The sequence below is a fragment of the Nestor notabilis genome, unplaced genomic scaffold, assembly GCF_000696875.1.
Source record: "Nestor notabilis isolate BGI_N333 unplaced genomic scaffold, ASM69687v1 scaffold18807, whole genome shotgun sequence".
NCBI classification, from domain to species: domain Eukaryota; kingdom Metazoa; phylum Chordata; class Aves; order Psittaciformes; family Psittacidae; genus Nestor; species Nestor notabilis.
The window spans coordinates 29,088-45,246 of record NW_009938494.1 but is presented as its reverse complement, the minus strand read 5'-3'; positions in this window follow the sequence as shown (position 1 = coordinate 45,246).

Here is a 16,159-nt window from a genome sequence, read left to right as displayed (position 1 = left end):
TTTTTTTTTTTTTTTTTTTTTTTTTTTTTTTTTTTTTTTTTTTTTTTTTTTTTTTTTTTTTTTTTTTTTTTTTTTTTTTTTTTTTTTTTTTTTTTTTTTTTTTTTTTTTTTTTTTTTTTTTTTTTTTTTTTTTTTTTTGATTTGGGATAGACTACATAGGAGTATGCTGTACATAAAAGTAAAAGCTAGTGCTTTGTCTTAGTAGTTTTAAGAAATTACAACAAATTAAGTTTTCTTGTATTGAAAATAACATGATTGTATGTTTTGCATTCCTAGAAGTAGGTTAACTGTGTTTTTAAATTGTTATAACTTCACACCTTTTTGAAAATCTGCCCTACAAAATTTGTTTGGCTTAAAAAAAAACGTCAAAGCCGTGGCAATTTGTTCCTTGATGTGATTGTATTTCCAATTTCTTGTTCATGTAAGATTTCAATAAAACTCAAAAATCTATTCAAAACATTTACCTATTTCAAATTCAATTGTGTCCTAAAACATTCTTTCATTGGTAATCCTTGCGAAAAACATTGTTTTCAAAGTCGAACTGCCTATGTGAGTGATCAAATTCATGCAAAATTTCTTGTGCTTTCCAACATGTAGCACTGTGGACATCAGACTGAAAACTAGGAGAAATTGCAGCTAGCCCAAAGGGCACTCTTTGTTTAAGTGCTGTTCAGTAACTTACCAGCATCTAATTTTGGAACTTACTATTTTTTTTTGCCTTTTTCAAAGTGTTGAAACGTGTCCAAACATTCACAGAGATCTAATTGAAATCGAATCTGCTCACGTAATGTGGAGAAGGAAGCAGAGCCTACAATGGTGTTAATTTTGTTCCTTTTTATTAGGTGCTATGGAGTCCTTCTAAAGGCTGTTCTGTTAGGATCCAGCCGCCCTGGGATATTCAGCGTACAGACATGTAGGGAAATGGTTTTGATCTCGAGCATCTTAGTCTAATTTAAGATACTATTTGACTAGGAGTGAGGACTATAATTCCACTGCTGTGGCACAGTAAACTAACTTCTTGCTACAGAGAACACAAACATACTCTCCATATTCTGCTTGTTTCTGTCTTGATGTTTTAATTTGATGTTCTGCCATGATGAACAATTTGCCGTAGAATTCTCATGCCTTGTAATAGAGGCTGTTAAAAATATGGAATTTTCTTTTTGGGGGCATTACTAGTTACCTTATTGGGGTATTCTGTGTTGTTTTGACCCTTGTCTTGGACATTCCCAGATGTCAATTTTAACTGGCAAGTCATGACATTACTCTTCTGTTGCATCTGAGCCATTTTGTACCCCAATGAAGAACATTTGCTTCTCAAGAAAAAAGAGAAACAAACGGATTTAAACTTTCTCTAAAGAAAACTTTAAAGAAAAAATCCTTGATTTACAGCATTCTAAACACAGACTATTGAGGAAGTTAAACTTCAGTGGTCATACTCCTCCCTTTGTCTTCTATTCCTGTCTGGTGTCTCTCAAGTGAATTATGTCAGAATGTGAACAGGCAGATGAGCCTTCCCACGCCTCACTGTCGTGGGTCTGGTAAATGATTGCATGGTTTGAGTTTTGACCTGAATTAACATGATGTATATATGGTTCTCTCAAACGGTTTTGCCCTTTGTCAGGCTCTTCTTTTCAAATTGATAATCGATCGTAAATAATTTAAAGTGCTTTTTGAAATTAGTTTTTAGTATGTTAAAGGCTTTTTTGTTTTGTTTTTTTTTGGGGTTTTACTTCATAAAAGTAATGGGGCCAAGTCCTGTCCTCTCTGTTCCTTACTTGAGCAGTGAAGTCAGAGGGGTATTGCCCAGGTATATGTTTCAGGCTTTTGCTTGTGGTAAGGATCTGGCTTGTAATTTTGTTTTAATACAAGGGTTTGCTGTCCTACAAGTATGACTTTATAGTAACTCTATAGCATTTGTGGTGGTGAGCAGAACCCTATAGTCCCAATAAGTATTTGCTCTACAGAAATCGTTCTAAAGAGGATCTGGTACAAGGGAGCTTAATTGGAGTCAAATTTGAAGTGCTCTCCATCCTGGAAGGAAGATAGTGTTCACGTTCTGAAGTGTTAGCCCAGGAGAGGTGAAGTGCCAGTGCTGTATATGGGGGGAGTGGGGGGGAAGAGAAGCACTTGTTATAATGCTCACAGAACAACTAAGGAACAGAAATGTTAAAATTGTCTTCCTTAAGAACTGCAAAGCTACATCTTGTATTTATTTCTGCCCAAATCACCATTTATCCTAATATTTTTATGCAGTATGAGCTATACATTCTTAGAATTGAAAATTCAAGTCAGTAGAATTTTCTGTTTGCAAGATACACCAAGTTCCTCGATTTCCATGGATAACTCAATTTAACCATTGAAATTTGCAGCAGGACTTTACTGCTAACGTGTACTGCAGCTTACTCGAGTAGTGGTGTATGCTGAGCTTAAAATCATGGCAAAAAATTACTGCACAAAGATACTGTAGCACACTGGAAAAATGAACCCTGCCTGATGGCAGGTACTCAAAGGGAAGAATTTTGCACAGTTTTGATATATAGTCAAAGCTAAAAGAAATAAATTCAAATTTACTCTCGTGCATCTGTTTTGATCATTTCTTCAGTAGAACATAATAAAAATTCTCTTATGTTGAAAATGGATTTCAACTTGTAAAGCAATATTAAGCTTTCATGAGTGTCCTGCTGGCGCTGGAGGAGGAGCCATGAAATGGGATTTTAATAATCATTTGATCACTCATTTACAGCAGTTGCTTAAATGTCTGTATTGAGAAGGTGTTTGACTTGAAGTAGGTTGCCAGATTCATAGCAATTCCAAAACCTGAGCAAACGATTTTTACAGCTGTTGTGTTACAGACTGACTTTTCACCTTATTGACCAAATCAGTTCCCTAAACTCAGCTTTAATTTTCCTAATTTGTAACCAGAGTTGCATTTTCCCAAAGCATTGAAGGTTTAATCTTTCGAGCAGTGGTATATTTTCAGGACTCTGTAGTCTAATTGTGAATTAATGACAACTGCATTACTTAAACCTTTTCAAAATAAACTCGAAGTAGAAGATCACCACATGATTTTGGTGACTCTGTATAAAAACCTGACTGCTTTTTGTCCCCTCTGCATTTGGACATGAAGCCCATTGCTGTATTTTGAACTACCCAGGCAAAAATAGAGAGGGCACTCTTATTATAAGGCTAGCAGGAAAACAGATGTGAAGTATTGGGCAAAATGGCTTAAACCTCTTGGTAAAAGATGTTTGGCACTTACATGTAAACCCTTGATGCAGATGTATGTACTTTCAGCAAGACTTTTGTTACCCAAAAGTGGTGGTGGCCCATATGTAGGACAGCCAGGGCCCTTCTGCAGGTCTGTCCTGACTAATGTGGGATGGTGCATGACTAGAGTTGAGTATTTGTGTGATTAAAGATTGCCTGTACAGTGAAGATTTGCCAGGTTGAATTCTGTCATTCACGTGTAGATCAGAGCCTTGTTCCAAGTGGTGTTTCCTGTTTGTTCTAAAGAAAAAGTGAGAAACCCAAAAGTTAGAGCTTCTGTTAACTTAGAATTAGAATGAAGCTGTCGTAGTCTATTGGCTTGAAATGTCTTTTGACATCCAGAGTGGTTATGATGAGCATGTATTAGTTCGTAAAATGTTCAGAGTAGGGGAAAACCCCAATCATTTGTCTTAAAAGGGAAATCTTAAGCTGTTGTTCTCATTCAACCAAAACAGTTGAGGTGGATCTGCAAGATTTGGTTATTGATCGGGAACTTTGGAAATTTTAGAACAGGAGAATCCCTCTGAAGAAATGTTTTAACAACTTGGAGGTTACCAGAAGCTCTGAAAGACAATTCACAATATATTGCATCACGTTTTCTGATGTCCAGAAATCTGCAAGTGTCAATTTTGTATTTTAACTCCTTCCTTTTACCTGACTATCAGGGAAGCGTGGTTGAGGCTGACCTGACATGTCATGATGTGGACTTGCTAGGTGGGGGTCGCAAGGGACAGTAACCTTGGAGTTATCGGTAAGACAACTTTCTTTCTAATTTCCTTCAGTAAGATTAAAGGGCTGGTGGGGAGGAGGGAGGAGATGAGCTCCACAGGCCTGAGCACTGGAATATTGTTGAAAAATTGGCATTACCGTGGAGAAATTCCAAGCACTGAAGGTAAAGGTTAACTTTAAATTCGTCCGTGTCCGGGAGGAGCATGGCCTATGTTCTGACAACTGAAATACTTTGGAAGATAAAGACAAGTTTCACTTCAAAAGAAAACTGGATGCTGGTTTAGAGATGCCAGAAGCATAAAATATTTTGAACACTAAATTGTTTTCCCTAATTAATCCAGACAGGGGCTTGTCCCCTCCCCAAGCCAGGCAAACAGCACACTTCACAGTCAGAGAATGCTGCTGAGAAATGTGTCCAAGTAGATTTCTGTAAAAGAATAACATTTGATCTTGAAAATAACAACGAAATGGCATATCGTGAGTTTGGCTCATTTCTCTATTCAACATGATAATGCTTTGAAGGCATTTAATTGAGAGAGAATTGCCATTAAACCAAGGGACAGTTGTAGTTGATCCTGGTATAAAACCACTGGGGTTTAGTGATCATCATTTGTGGCGGGCACGGTTCTAGACAAAGAGCAAAAGCTGAAGAACAGCAAAATCAAACTTGAAATACTTGGACATGTTGAACCCTTCATGGCCTCTGCTCACCTTGCACATTCCCTCAGCCTGAAGTGTCAAGACCTTTCTTTTCCTGATTGTACGTTTATACAGTACTTGGAAAGGAGCAGAGAAGCTGGAAAGAGCTTCCTAGGCTATAGGAGCATTCCAGGTTCAGTCATTCTTTGTCGTGGAACTGAATAGCGTTGCCAGTTCTGACACCACCTGCCGAAGAGATGTAACTGGTGAGTAGAGGTATTTTGTAAGGATTTTTGAGATCTGAAGTATTTGTTTAATTCCAGCTGCACTTTGCTTGGCATCCCTCGATTTGAGAACAGTTTTGATCGCACAAAGTTGTTTCGCTTGAAAGAGCTTAGAAATGAGAGGATCTCGTTTAGCTCTGGATTCTCTGATCTGCATAGTCACATGGAGATCCTGGTAAGAAGTGGAGTAGGACTTGTTGAATGTGCTCAGGTTGAATATGCTTCATCCCCTGGAGATGAAGCAGATGGCAAGGTTGTTGCAGGGGGTGGAAAAACCCACCCTAAGTGGATTACCTTTTGCACTTAGGGAAGTGGGAGATAACTAGGAATACACAACAGACTGTACTCCTTGCACAAAGCAGAAACATCAGTCTCTTACCAGGGAGGTTTATGAATTCAGAACACAACTTCAAAATGTATTTCTGTGATTATAATCCGACAAATTGCATTAAATGCATAAAAAAGAGCAGACCAAACTTCAGTTCTGCCCTCCTTCCTTCAAGCACAGCTTCACTCCTTCCCTTCCTAGAGCTTCCCAGTGAGTCTTGCTCACTAATTTTCCTGTTGAGCTTTCTGCAGAGCTTGTGTAAGTGCTGGATACACAACTAGTTCTCTCTGTTAAAAAATCTTCAGAGCAACCTCTCTGAGAGGTGGTTTTATTCCTGTTTCAATTTCAAGGAATGAGTATCTGTGGCATCAGAACCTGTTGACATGATACTCTGACATTACCTTTAGACATTTCAAATTTGGCAAGCAGGAAATGAATACGCACCTTGAATTTAAGAGGGAATGTAGTGTAAGCATTAATTTTGTGGTAAGAAAGGAAATCGAATCTGGAGAGCATTTGGCTGTCTTGGCAATGGATGGGCTTTCTCTTTTCACATTCCCTGCTGTGCTGCTTTAACTTCTGCAGAACAAGGGGAAGTGAAACGTTGCACGAGCTAAAAGTCCTGTAATTAAAAATAGTTCAGGTGCATAATTGAAGATAGCATTGTAATGCTTGTACTCAGGAGAGCTGAATACGTGTTGCACAGGCAGTAATTCAGTGTTTCTTAGGCTCTTTTTTTAACCTATTCCTGGATGCAGACTACTTCCTGAAAGAAGCCCTTGAAGCACATTCTAAAGTGCCATGCTGAACCCTACCTTAATCAGGTTCTAAAATTCAATACGTTGAACCAGTGAGGTAGAGAATTAGTGTAACTTTTTGCTGGTAGTACCTATAGAACAAACACCAAAAAGGGTAAGAGCACCTTGGTTTAAATTCTGTGTCTGGAACTTAAGAGTTCTTGAGCTCATCCTTGCGTGTTTTCAGTCAAAATCAATTGCAATTACAGATTTTGCTCCCCATTGTTCTGGGTGAGCTCTTTCCTCCTTTTTGTTCTACTTGGTGCTGGCAGTAGCAACACTGAGATCACAGGAGTGGAATTCTTCCTGCTCTCAGTATTGTGCATCCATGAGATTGTAGCAGCTTGGAAGAACCATTGCAGTGAGCTTTCTTTTCATCAAATCGTCACTGGGTGACTTCTGCTCTGTAACATGCCAATACTGCAGGAGCTGGTCTGCAAGGATTTTAGATACAGTTATGTTGAAATGCTACTGATCTCAACATCCAAACCAGCTCAGTTAACAGGATTTTCCCAGAGATCCTGGCTGAGATCAGGTATTCGGCATGGAGTAGGAAAAGGTTCCAAGCAACTGAACACAATCTTGTGAGCTGGTGACGAGCAGCTTGACAAAAATGTATTGGAATTGCTGTTAGTTCAGTTGTCAGCCACTGGCACCTCCACTTACCCAGTAAAACCTAGAACTGAACAGAAATGATTTGTCCTGTAAGGCAGCAGGTCAAGTCTGTTAGTATTTTATTTCACTGTATTTCCCCCTTGAGCAGCTGCAGGAGTAGCTGTTTGTAGGGTATGAAATATGCATTGCTATCTTCTCCGTGTTCCCTCTTTCCTTTGTGGCTGCTGCTTTGCTGGCTATTACTGTGCACTCAGGTATTTAGGTGGTTTCCAGTTGAAGGAGTAGGAGCAAAAATGTTCTGCTTATTTGTTCTTTGATGGTGTTGGAAAGAGAAGAGAGAAAAAAACCATATAGCAGAGGAAGTCTAAGCCTGCAGCCCATTATTAGCTCCTCTGAGAGGTCCTGCTTTTAGCTAGAAGAAAATTTTCCTCTTGTCCACCTTCTGTTCTGATGAAGTTTGTATTGAAGAGCTTGTGCTGATCTGGTACTTCTCGCCAGATCTTTGTTGCAGAGCTCTTCTGTAGCTTGCTGCAAGTGGGAAGTGTGCTGGAACTGCTGCGCTGAAGACTGGGATGCACTTCAGGCACATCTTTGTTTTCAGTGCAGAGGAATAAATTACTCTGTTAAATAAATAAAATTACATCATTAGATGCAGAACAAACTCTTCCCGTGGGTGTCTTTGGGCAGGTCCTAGGTATTGTGCATCTAATGAGAACAATCTAGATGAGCTCTGAGGCAGAAGCTCTTCCCTGTGAGGGTGCTGAGGCGCTGGCACAGGGTGCCCAGAGAAGCTGTGGCCGCCCCATCCCTGGCAGTGTTCAAGGCCAGGTTGGACACAGGGGCTTGGAGCAACCTGCTCTAGTGGAAGGTGTCCCTGCCCATGGCAGGGGGTTGGAGCTGGGTGAGCTTTAAGGTCCCTTCCAACACAAACCACTCTAGGATTTGATGATTCTATCTACATGAAGTATGAGATCTTGAGTTACTAATCTTGTCAGCACTTCTAGATGATACGTGTTGCATAGGGTTGTAAGCATGTGCTTATTAGCTAACTTTGCATTTAATTTGCCCATTTTATGCAAATAAAACTTCATTATTCCTCATGTCTGTGAAGCATTAAAACATGCATTTTCTTTAATGTTCCGTGTACACATTAAATATTTTGCAGTGTGTTTCCTCCTGTGTAATTTCTCTGATGGCAGCTGATAGAAAATAAATGTGCTTTTTCTTCTCTCCTTTTATTTGTTGCTTGACTTACTCCTGTACAGTTTTCAGCCTTTTCTCTCATGTCAAATAGATGTCTTCAACTGCGTGTGTTCATAAGGGTGTGCAGTGTAGCATGTGAAATCTAAAGGTCATCCATTAAGTCTATTTCACTGGGCTAAAGTAGGATCTGTGCAGGGAAGACTGTACCTTCCACATTGCAGGAGCCTGCTCAGGTGTGAGAGGCAGCTCCAGGAATGTAGGTCGTCTTTCCTCCTTCATTGGAAGTAGCTTCAAAAATCCTTTAGCAACTGAGCTGAGGTTTAAAATAGAAGCTGCTCAAGAACATCAAATGTCTGGATGCATCACTAGAAGTTGCTGAAATGAGATAGAAACATGCAAGTACATGAGTAGTTCAAAGTGATCTTTCTCTAGTGTAAGATCTGTGTGGTGTTGGAATGGCAAGTGTGTTAATACACATGGAAGAACAACAGTGCAGTTGTCCAGCTCCATGTTGCTGTGATGAGCTCCACCACTCCCTCAAGCAAGAAATAGATTTTAAAATTAAATTTGAATTTGAGAAATACATTAAAAATCCATGTTCTTCTGTTACAGCACAAAGTTCAGAGTCTGGCATGGAGAGTTTAGGTCCAGTTTTGCAGTGGGAGTCACCTCCTCAGAGGCAACGCTTAGAATGTTTATTCCTTTAACTTTACTAATTTTCACTTACTTTTTACTCTACTTCAGTGTTTTCTGTTCTCTAATAGTATAAAAGCCATATATTTGAGTGCTTGGGATTGGGGTACAATAACCTTGCTTCCCAGTAAGACTTCTTGCAGGGTAATGATTTTTGACAGTCTGAGGAAAACTGGTTTTTGTAGGCTTTTCTTATTTGAACTTGCAAGTACAACTGAAAGAGCGTCAGCAAATGGGATCTTCTGAGGATAAAGATTTTCTACCGAGTTAGGCTGCTTTCAGTGCTGCTTGTATGAGAGAGAAGAGCTGAAGTGAATTAGGTAGGGAAGTTTTCTACTCAGTACTTCTACAGAAGGACTAACCTTTGGAGAAACAGGGGGAAGAGGGAAGTTGTACATTAGACCAGTATAACCAGTCATCTCCTTCATTAATGGAGTAGAATGTAGTTTGTTTCAGAGGTATGTAACTTGTTTGAGCTGACTGGAATAAATACTTTATGTTTGAGTGCACGCAGGTCCTCATGAAAAAAACATGAGTTCACTTGTCTCTCTCTAGCAGTGGGAGACTCTTCCCATTACTTGGAAAGTGGCATTAATATTTCAATATACAAAATAATGAGAACAGCACCCAGTTCTTCTGGCTTATTGTCCATAGCCTCCAGCTCCATATCATGGGGAGCTGGAAGGTGTGTCCAGTGCACTTCAGAGAGCCGTGGCTGGGGAGCTCCAGGAGACCTCCCGGTGGAGAACAGGATGGGATCTTACCACTCCTGTTGTGACACTTTCTTCCTCCTGCTGCACTTCTGTCTGGCATGAAGTGAACTGTGAGTAACTCTCAAGAAACTTTTGGTTTATTATTAAACCCTTCCCTAATCAGCCAAGGTAGGAATATGGTTAATTCAGCCATAAGCCAGGTCTGTTTGATGTTGTGACTGGAAGGGGCTCCTGTGAATGCAGCATGCATTGAACCATGCAACATGTAAAGTCTTTAAGAATCCCCATCTATTAAAATACAGACACAACAGTAGTTTCAGAAGTGAGTAAAACCGTAGTTCCCATGATTTTTTTCTGGAACATCACATCATTCATCCCTTTAACCACCTGTTTCCTTTCAAAGAGATTGCAGTGAGCAGCACTGTTTACTAATCCCATACACCCAGCCATTATCTTACAGGAATAGACTTATTTCTCCCTGCTTCTGTGCCTTTGCATTTTAGTTTTTAAGGTGTACATCATAGATACATATGTTAACCACTGGAGTATAACCTCTGCAACTGATGTATGTCCTGCCCTTCCTAACACCATATGTGTTAGTTTATTAACGGTATTAAAGTGATACACCTGGGAGAGAACTGCACATTTGCTGTACCCAGCCTACTAGGAAAAGAAGTTGAAGATAGTGTGCCTAAAAAGGTGTACAGTACAAGAACAGGCTTACCAAAGAACCATATTCTATTATCCTTTCTTTAGTACAATATATCAATTCTGGATTATTCCACGTAGTTCTTCCTGCAGGTCAGATTGGTGATTCATCCAGATGTGGCCAGACACCTGTTTGTCTTAAGAAATTCACCAGCCAAATTTTGGAGTTTTTACCAAGTTTAGGAAAGGATCTTGTTTTTCACATTTTCCTCTTATTTTCTCATCCAGAACTCTTCATTTGATGAGCAATTGGAGTGAGAAGGAAGTTCTTCCAAACAGTGATTCCCATCATCCTGTATAGATCAGTATCAGGTGATGTAGTTTTACAGATGTTTGAGTTTCAGTGCAAGAATCAGCCCTTTCTAATGCAGGTATTTCTTCTGCTAGTGCTTTGGTCTGCATTGGGGAACTCATCTAGGAGAACTCTGACACTTCTGATTTCAGTGCAGGTTTTGGGTAGGGTTGAGATGGAACAATAGCTGCAGAAGGGCTCCCAAGTAGATGCTGTAGAATGAATTGTACAATCTCTTTCTCCTCACTAACTCTAAAGTGTTGAGCGTGGTGGATCCCATTGATCACCATGTGACTTTCTGAATGGGAGATACTTCTGTGAGTCTGGTTTTACTGGGAGCATGTTGGTTACATCTCCTTGATGTCCATATGGCCATGTTTTCATGTTAGGCAGGGAGGCATTCCTTATCCTTGTCAGAATGAGCAGTTATGTCAAGGGTGCCATAAGGAAGTTGCCAGGAATGGAGTGGGAAAGCCAAGACAGGGAGATAGATGAAGTGGCTTCAGGTGTCCAGTTTAAAGCACAGGAAGGTAATGATGGGCAGTTGCCCGGCTGAGGACACAGCTGGTGAGTTCTTGCTTTGAAGGTTTTCCTTTGAGTTAATAAAATGATCTGGTGGAAATGCCATGCACAAAGCTGTTAAAAATGGGTGCACCCTTTCTAAGGATAGAGGGTGAATTGCAAGTGTATGATGGAAGTCATGACAGTGGTGGAACAGCTTTTTCCTAGTGTGAAATCTGAGTCAAAAGTAACAAGTTTTTGGTAGGCTTGGTAACCAGCAGAGGAGTAGCAAGTAATAACACCTAAATTATATCTATGCTGTCTTTAGCTGTGCATGTTTCAGGTTGAGGTCCTGTCAGCTTGAAACACAAAGAAGTTGTGTGTTTCACGTCACTTGAACCATCATGTAGTTCCTAGAAAGCTTCCAATGATGAGTAAATGAATGCAGGACAGACCACAGGGATGTTTTGGGTAACTGTTTTCTATATAAAAATGCGTATCTTTCAGATGCTGAGCTGGATCTGGCAATAGAGACTGAGCTTTGCTCTTGATGTAACAGGAATATGGGGGCTGCATAATTCACATTGATTCTCTATTGGCAGTTACTGTGTTGGTAGGTGAAAATGAGATGATGATGCCTGGATTTATGGATCCCCTGTGCACTGGCTGCAGTATGTAAATATGTAAGAGGACATCCAGGAGGAAGCGTGGGACTGGTGAAGCCACGTGGATCTCGAGCAAAGGCAGACTTCTTTTTAGTGCACAGAGCCCTTGCTTGTGTTAGCAGTAAATCCTCCTCTGTTCCAAATTGAGACCACAAAATCTTTGGCCAGAAACTATAGGGATAGGATTGCTTGATGCAAATTGACATGAATGTGGGATTAAATGTGTGTTGCTTGTTCTGCTCATGGTTCAGTCCTGTCATTCTAACAATTCAGCCAGTGCAGGTGGGTTACTACTGTCTGGATGTCTGATGGCAGAGTGAAAAGAGAAGCAAAAGCCTATGGCTGGGTAGTAATTTTTTTGGTCAGTTAGTTGTGTAATCCTCTAGAGATGACAGTTGATGGAGCAGCAATCAGAAATTAGGCTCCAAGACAAGTTAAACCTCGTATTTTTATTTGGTATCTTCAGTATGCAAGTACCTGCTCCCTTTTATCTACTAATAATGTTTTAGCTTCCATTCTCATCTCGTCTCTCATAATCCCTGAAGGAACATTCATGATGCCACGTGAATTGAGCTGGCTGGTAAGTTATCTGGCTTTCTACCTCTGGAGAAGTTTGATTGCAGGCTTTTCTGCAAACCCCCATTCCTAGCACTTCATCTACACCCCGTCTGGTGGTACTCCCCCTGTGGGTGTACTAATACACTAAAGTGGTGTCTCAGTAGCCAGTGAATTGCTTTTTTGCCTGGATGTGCTTTTCAGTTGATAAGAATCTTGCCCAATAAAGGTTTCCATGTGGGTGAATCCCAGCCTGTGGCAATGTTGTGGGTCGGGGCTGCAGGGCAGAGCTGCTCTTCACCTTCTGATGCATCTGTCAACTGATGTTTTGCAGAACAGTAAATGTGGGGGGAAAGGGATTACTAGAGCACAAATATCCATCATGTGGTTTCTTATGTTGGGTATCTTCTTCTTAAACCTGTGAGAGTAATGCCTGGCATAACCAAGCTGTACTTCAATACTTAAATCCAGCTTAATTGTAGCTCAGTGCTTTTCGAATTAAAATGGCTCAGGCAAACCTTTGTTTTGAAAGATTTCTCTTTGCTTCTTACAGTTTTGCACATAAATTTCGGTCGTATCCTGATGGAAGGAATTCTGGCATTCCAGTAGATGGCTCTTCAGTGTCCCTTTTGCAACCCACACTAGGGAAGAAGGATAGAAAAATGAACTGGCAGATGGAGGAACGGGAGAGGATTGTAGCACTCTCTAGTTTCTTATCAATGTTTATTGTTGTATTGTTTCAATATTTTCCTTTTCTAGGTGTTTTCTAGGTTTCCTGGACTTAGACTCTGCCTCTCTCAGCCTCCTGTGTTCACTGTGCATCCAGCCAGCACTGTCAGAAGGCTTGACTCATACTTGCCTCCCAGTTTAGAACTGATTCTCCTTGTTTTGAAGAAGGGACTGAGCATTTCACTTTCTCCTGGGTTTCTATACATCTCAATTGAATTGTTTAGGAAGCTTTTAGTGGAGATGAGATAGAGAAGTATTTGTGTGGCTGCCCATTGCATTGGAAAAAACCTTTTTGGGTGTCACCTGGGTCATCTCATTTATTACAATGAGGGTGGTAAAACACTGGCACAAGTTGCCCAGGGAGGTGGTGGATGCCCCATTCAAGGCCAGGCTGGATGTGGTTTTGAGCAACCTGATGTAGTTGAAGATGTCCCTGCTCATTGCAGGGGGGTTGGACCAGATGAGCTTTGAAGTTCCCTTCCAACCCAAACTACCCCATGATTCCAACCCAACTGTGTGATTCAGTGATCTCAGTGTCTTCTGAGATACCTGCAGCTTTGCAAGGCTCATGTGGAATGTTTGTGAGACTTGATAATCCCATGTGCTAAGAAAGGCAGAGCAGGATGAAAATCAGTTGTATTCTCAGACATGGAGCTCAGTGCCTGCTTTTTTAGCATGTGATTTGAGTTGAGAGCAGGAGAATTGAACAATTCTGATATTCTGTTCGTTGACTGGCATGAAGAACTCAACAGCGCTGCATCTTCTGGATAGAGAAGGGCAGACTTTGTGGAGCTGAAGATTGGTAAGACACTGGTGCAGCTTTGCTTTGCCAGCCTCTGTGTCCCTTGCAGTGTTAAATGTTTTGCTTTTCTAGCTTCTTTCTTCTGCTGCTGTTTTGCCAGTATTACAGATGAGAAGTATTAGCTTGTTCTTCTTAACAACCACCAAAAACCACACACCACCTCCAGCCCCCAGTACCTGAAAGTTTGTGAGAAGATGGTATTTTTCAATGAAGCTGTTGTTGTGGATGCAATGGGGCCCCCAAGGGCCCAGCATGGAACCAGAGATCCTCCTGAATGGAGATGGCTCTGCTTTGTGCCCACATTCCAGGTCTGCCAGAGCAGTATCACATAAGGGCATTCACAGAAGTGTCCAGGCTGTTTGCAGAGTGGATGTAACTTAGAAAGCAGCATGGCCAGACTCATCCTGTGCTTGACTGCAGAAGCCTGGACCTGAGGTGGCTTGACCTCTTCTCCCTCTTTGTTCAGAAACGTGTCAGACCCTGTACACAAGTGTTCTGTCCAGTTTCTCTCAAGAGCCTGGTGAGAGGGAAGTTCCTGATCTTACCAAAACACAAAGGTATAACTTCGCTTGCAGCTTTTCGTGCTTCCTCTTTGTGACCCTTTTCCCTTTGGGCTCAGACCCTTTCCCCTTTTCACAGGTCTTTCAGCCTCCCACCCATCTTATGTTTACAAATAAGTAAGATCTTCCCAGTCCTCTCATTCCATTTGGTGGGTTCTTGTCCATGGATACTGGGAGAACCTCCAGACATTGCTTAGAGCCTTGGTTGGTGACTGAGGTGTGGCAGCAGTAGGTAATGTTTGAAGTGTTGCTGTTTGAGCTGATGCTGTTTCATGGGCTATAAATACCTTCCCATTCTGTTGAGGTCATCCCACCTCTGCAGTGCTGTCTTCCTAGCACTGCTGAGTGCCAACTCAAGAATTTCTGTCTTCCAAAACAAGAGGTAGCAGAAGGGATCAACTTGAGCCTTTACTGGGGTTTTGCTCTGTTGTCTGAGTCCTTTTTGTTGCAAATTATACTTCTTGTGACCCAAGAGGTGAGTTAGGTCCAGAGTTCAGCTTGGTTTGAGTGAGCTGTCAAGATTTATACCTAAAGTATAATGGCAGAAACCCATGAACCATTTTTATTTCTTGGAACAGTTAATTTGCTGGTCAGGTCCATTTGAGGTGAGTGCTTTTCTTCTAGATCCCTTGCTCTCTGGGCTCTGGCCTGTGCTGGATCATCAGCGTGGCTTGGTGGAGGGCTCTTGACTTCTTTAGGTTTCAAGAAATGCTTTGCCCTGGTTTAGGGCAATAACATGATGTGTTCACAGCTGTCAGGTCTCTCTTGAATCCTTAAATTTGTAGTTTCTCCAGAATTGGTGCTTGGTTTGCATTCACTGCTTTTGGCCATTAGTCTTAGAAGATGCTCTCGGGGGAGCGTGGTAGAGCACTGCCTCATGTGATAGCGCCTTGCTGACGGTACCTTGACAGGTATCATCACTTCAACTTGTGTAGGCAGCGAGAGATCTTGCAGCCTGGTTGTTTGTCATTCATCTGAGTACATCAGATTCATTTAGGATTTTAAATCCTTGCCTGTTTTTAGTGAATTTGTCTTTATAAAAAGAGTAAGTAAATGCCAGTTAATGTCACTACTGCACAACAGCCTGCGTAGACATTGGTGAAGTGACTTGCATTTTGTTTTATCTACAGGATGTCCAGGTTGATCCATCTTTGAACAGTTTCTGTCTCCTTAATGGGCAGTTTGGAAAAAAATAATGATGTGTTCCGGAGTAGTTGAGATTTCTTCTGCATGCTTAAAAGAAGTTTCCAACATGTGGTAGGAGAAGCAGAGTTCAAAGAAGGAAACCTTATTTCTAAGTCAAGGAACATGGATACTTATTACTTATCCTTACCAAAGCCTCAGACAAAGTGGTAGTCAAAGACTTAAGTGTAAAAATAGCTTAAATCAGCTCTGGCAGTATGTAATTTCTGTTAGGGAGCTGAAGCTGTAACTCGGGTAACTGTCACCAGCCTTCTCATTCCAGATTTAGTCTTAAGCTCTGGTTTACAGGCAGTTGTACAGATGCAAAGAGTCATGGCTTGTTTTGAAAAACTCATCAGTGCATACATCAGTGATTCAGGCTATCTGATGGCATGTAAAACAGATGACTTGCTTCATTTCACTTTCCTTTGGCTTTACACTCACAGAGGGGGGAGGACAGTGGAACACCTTCTCGAGCTGATTCCAGTTCCTTTAAACCATGTGTGCATGTGACAGTTGATACCTATGTACATACTACTATTACGAAGCAGCAGTCTCAGATCAGTTCTTCACCACGTTACTGAAGAGGGCAGCAGAGCCTTTCCTGAGGTTGTGCAGTCTATTTTAGTCACAGTATTTACAATAGAGATCTCATTTGCTGCTTTATTATTATCATCATTATCTGCTAAATGCCAGCTTCCTCTTTTCCTTGGTGTAGGATTAGAGGACCTGTGCTCTGTTATAAAAACTTCTTCCTGTTCAAAATGTAATTATTTCTACTCTCATCTGGTTTTAGGTCACGGAAGGATAGACACTGTGATGGGCACATGGATTTGCAATGTGAACTCGTGACAGCAGGTACTCGTATCAGGTCCCAGTGGTCTGACGTACCTG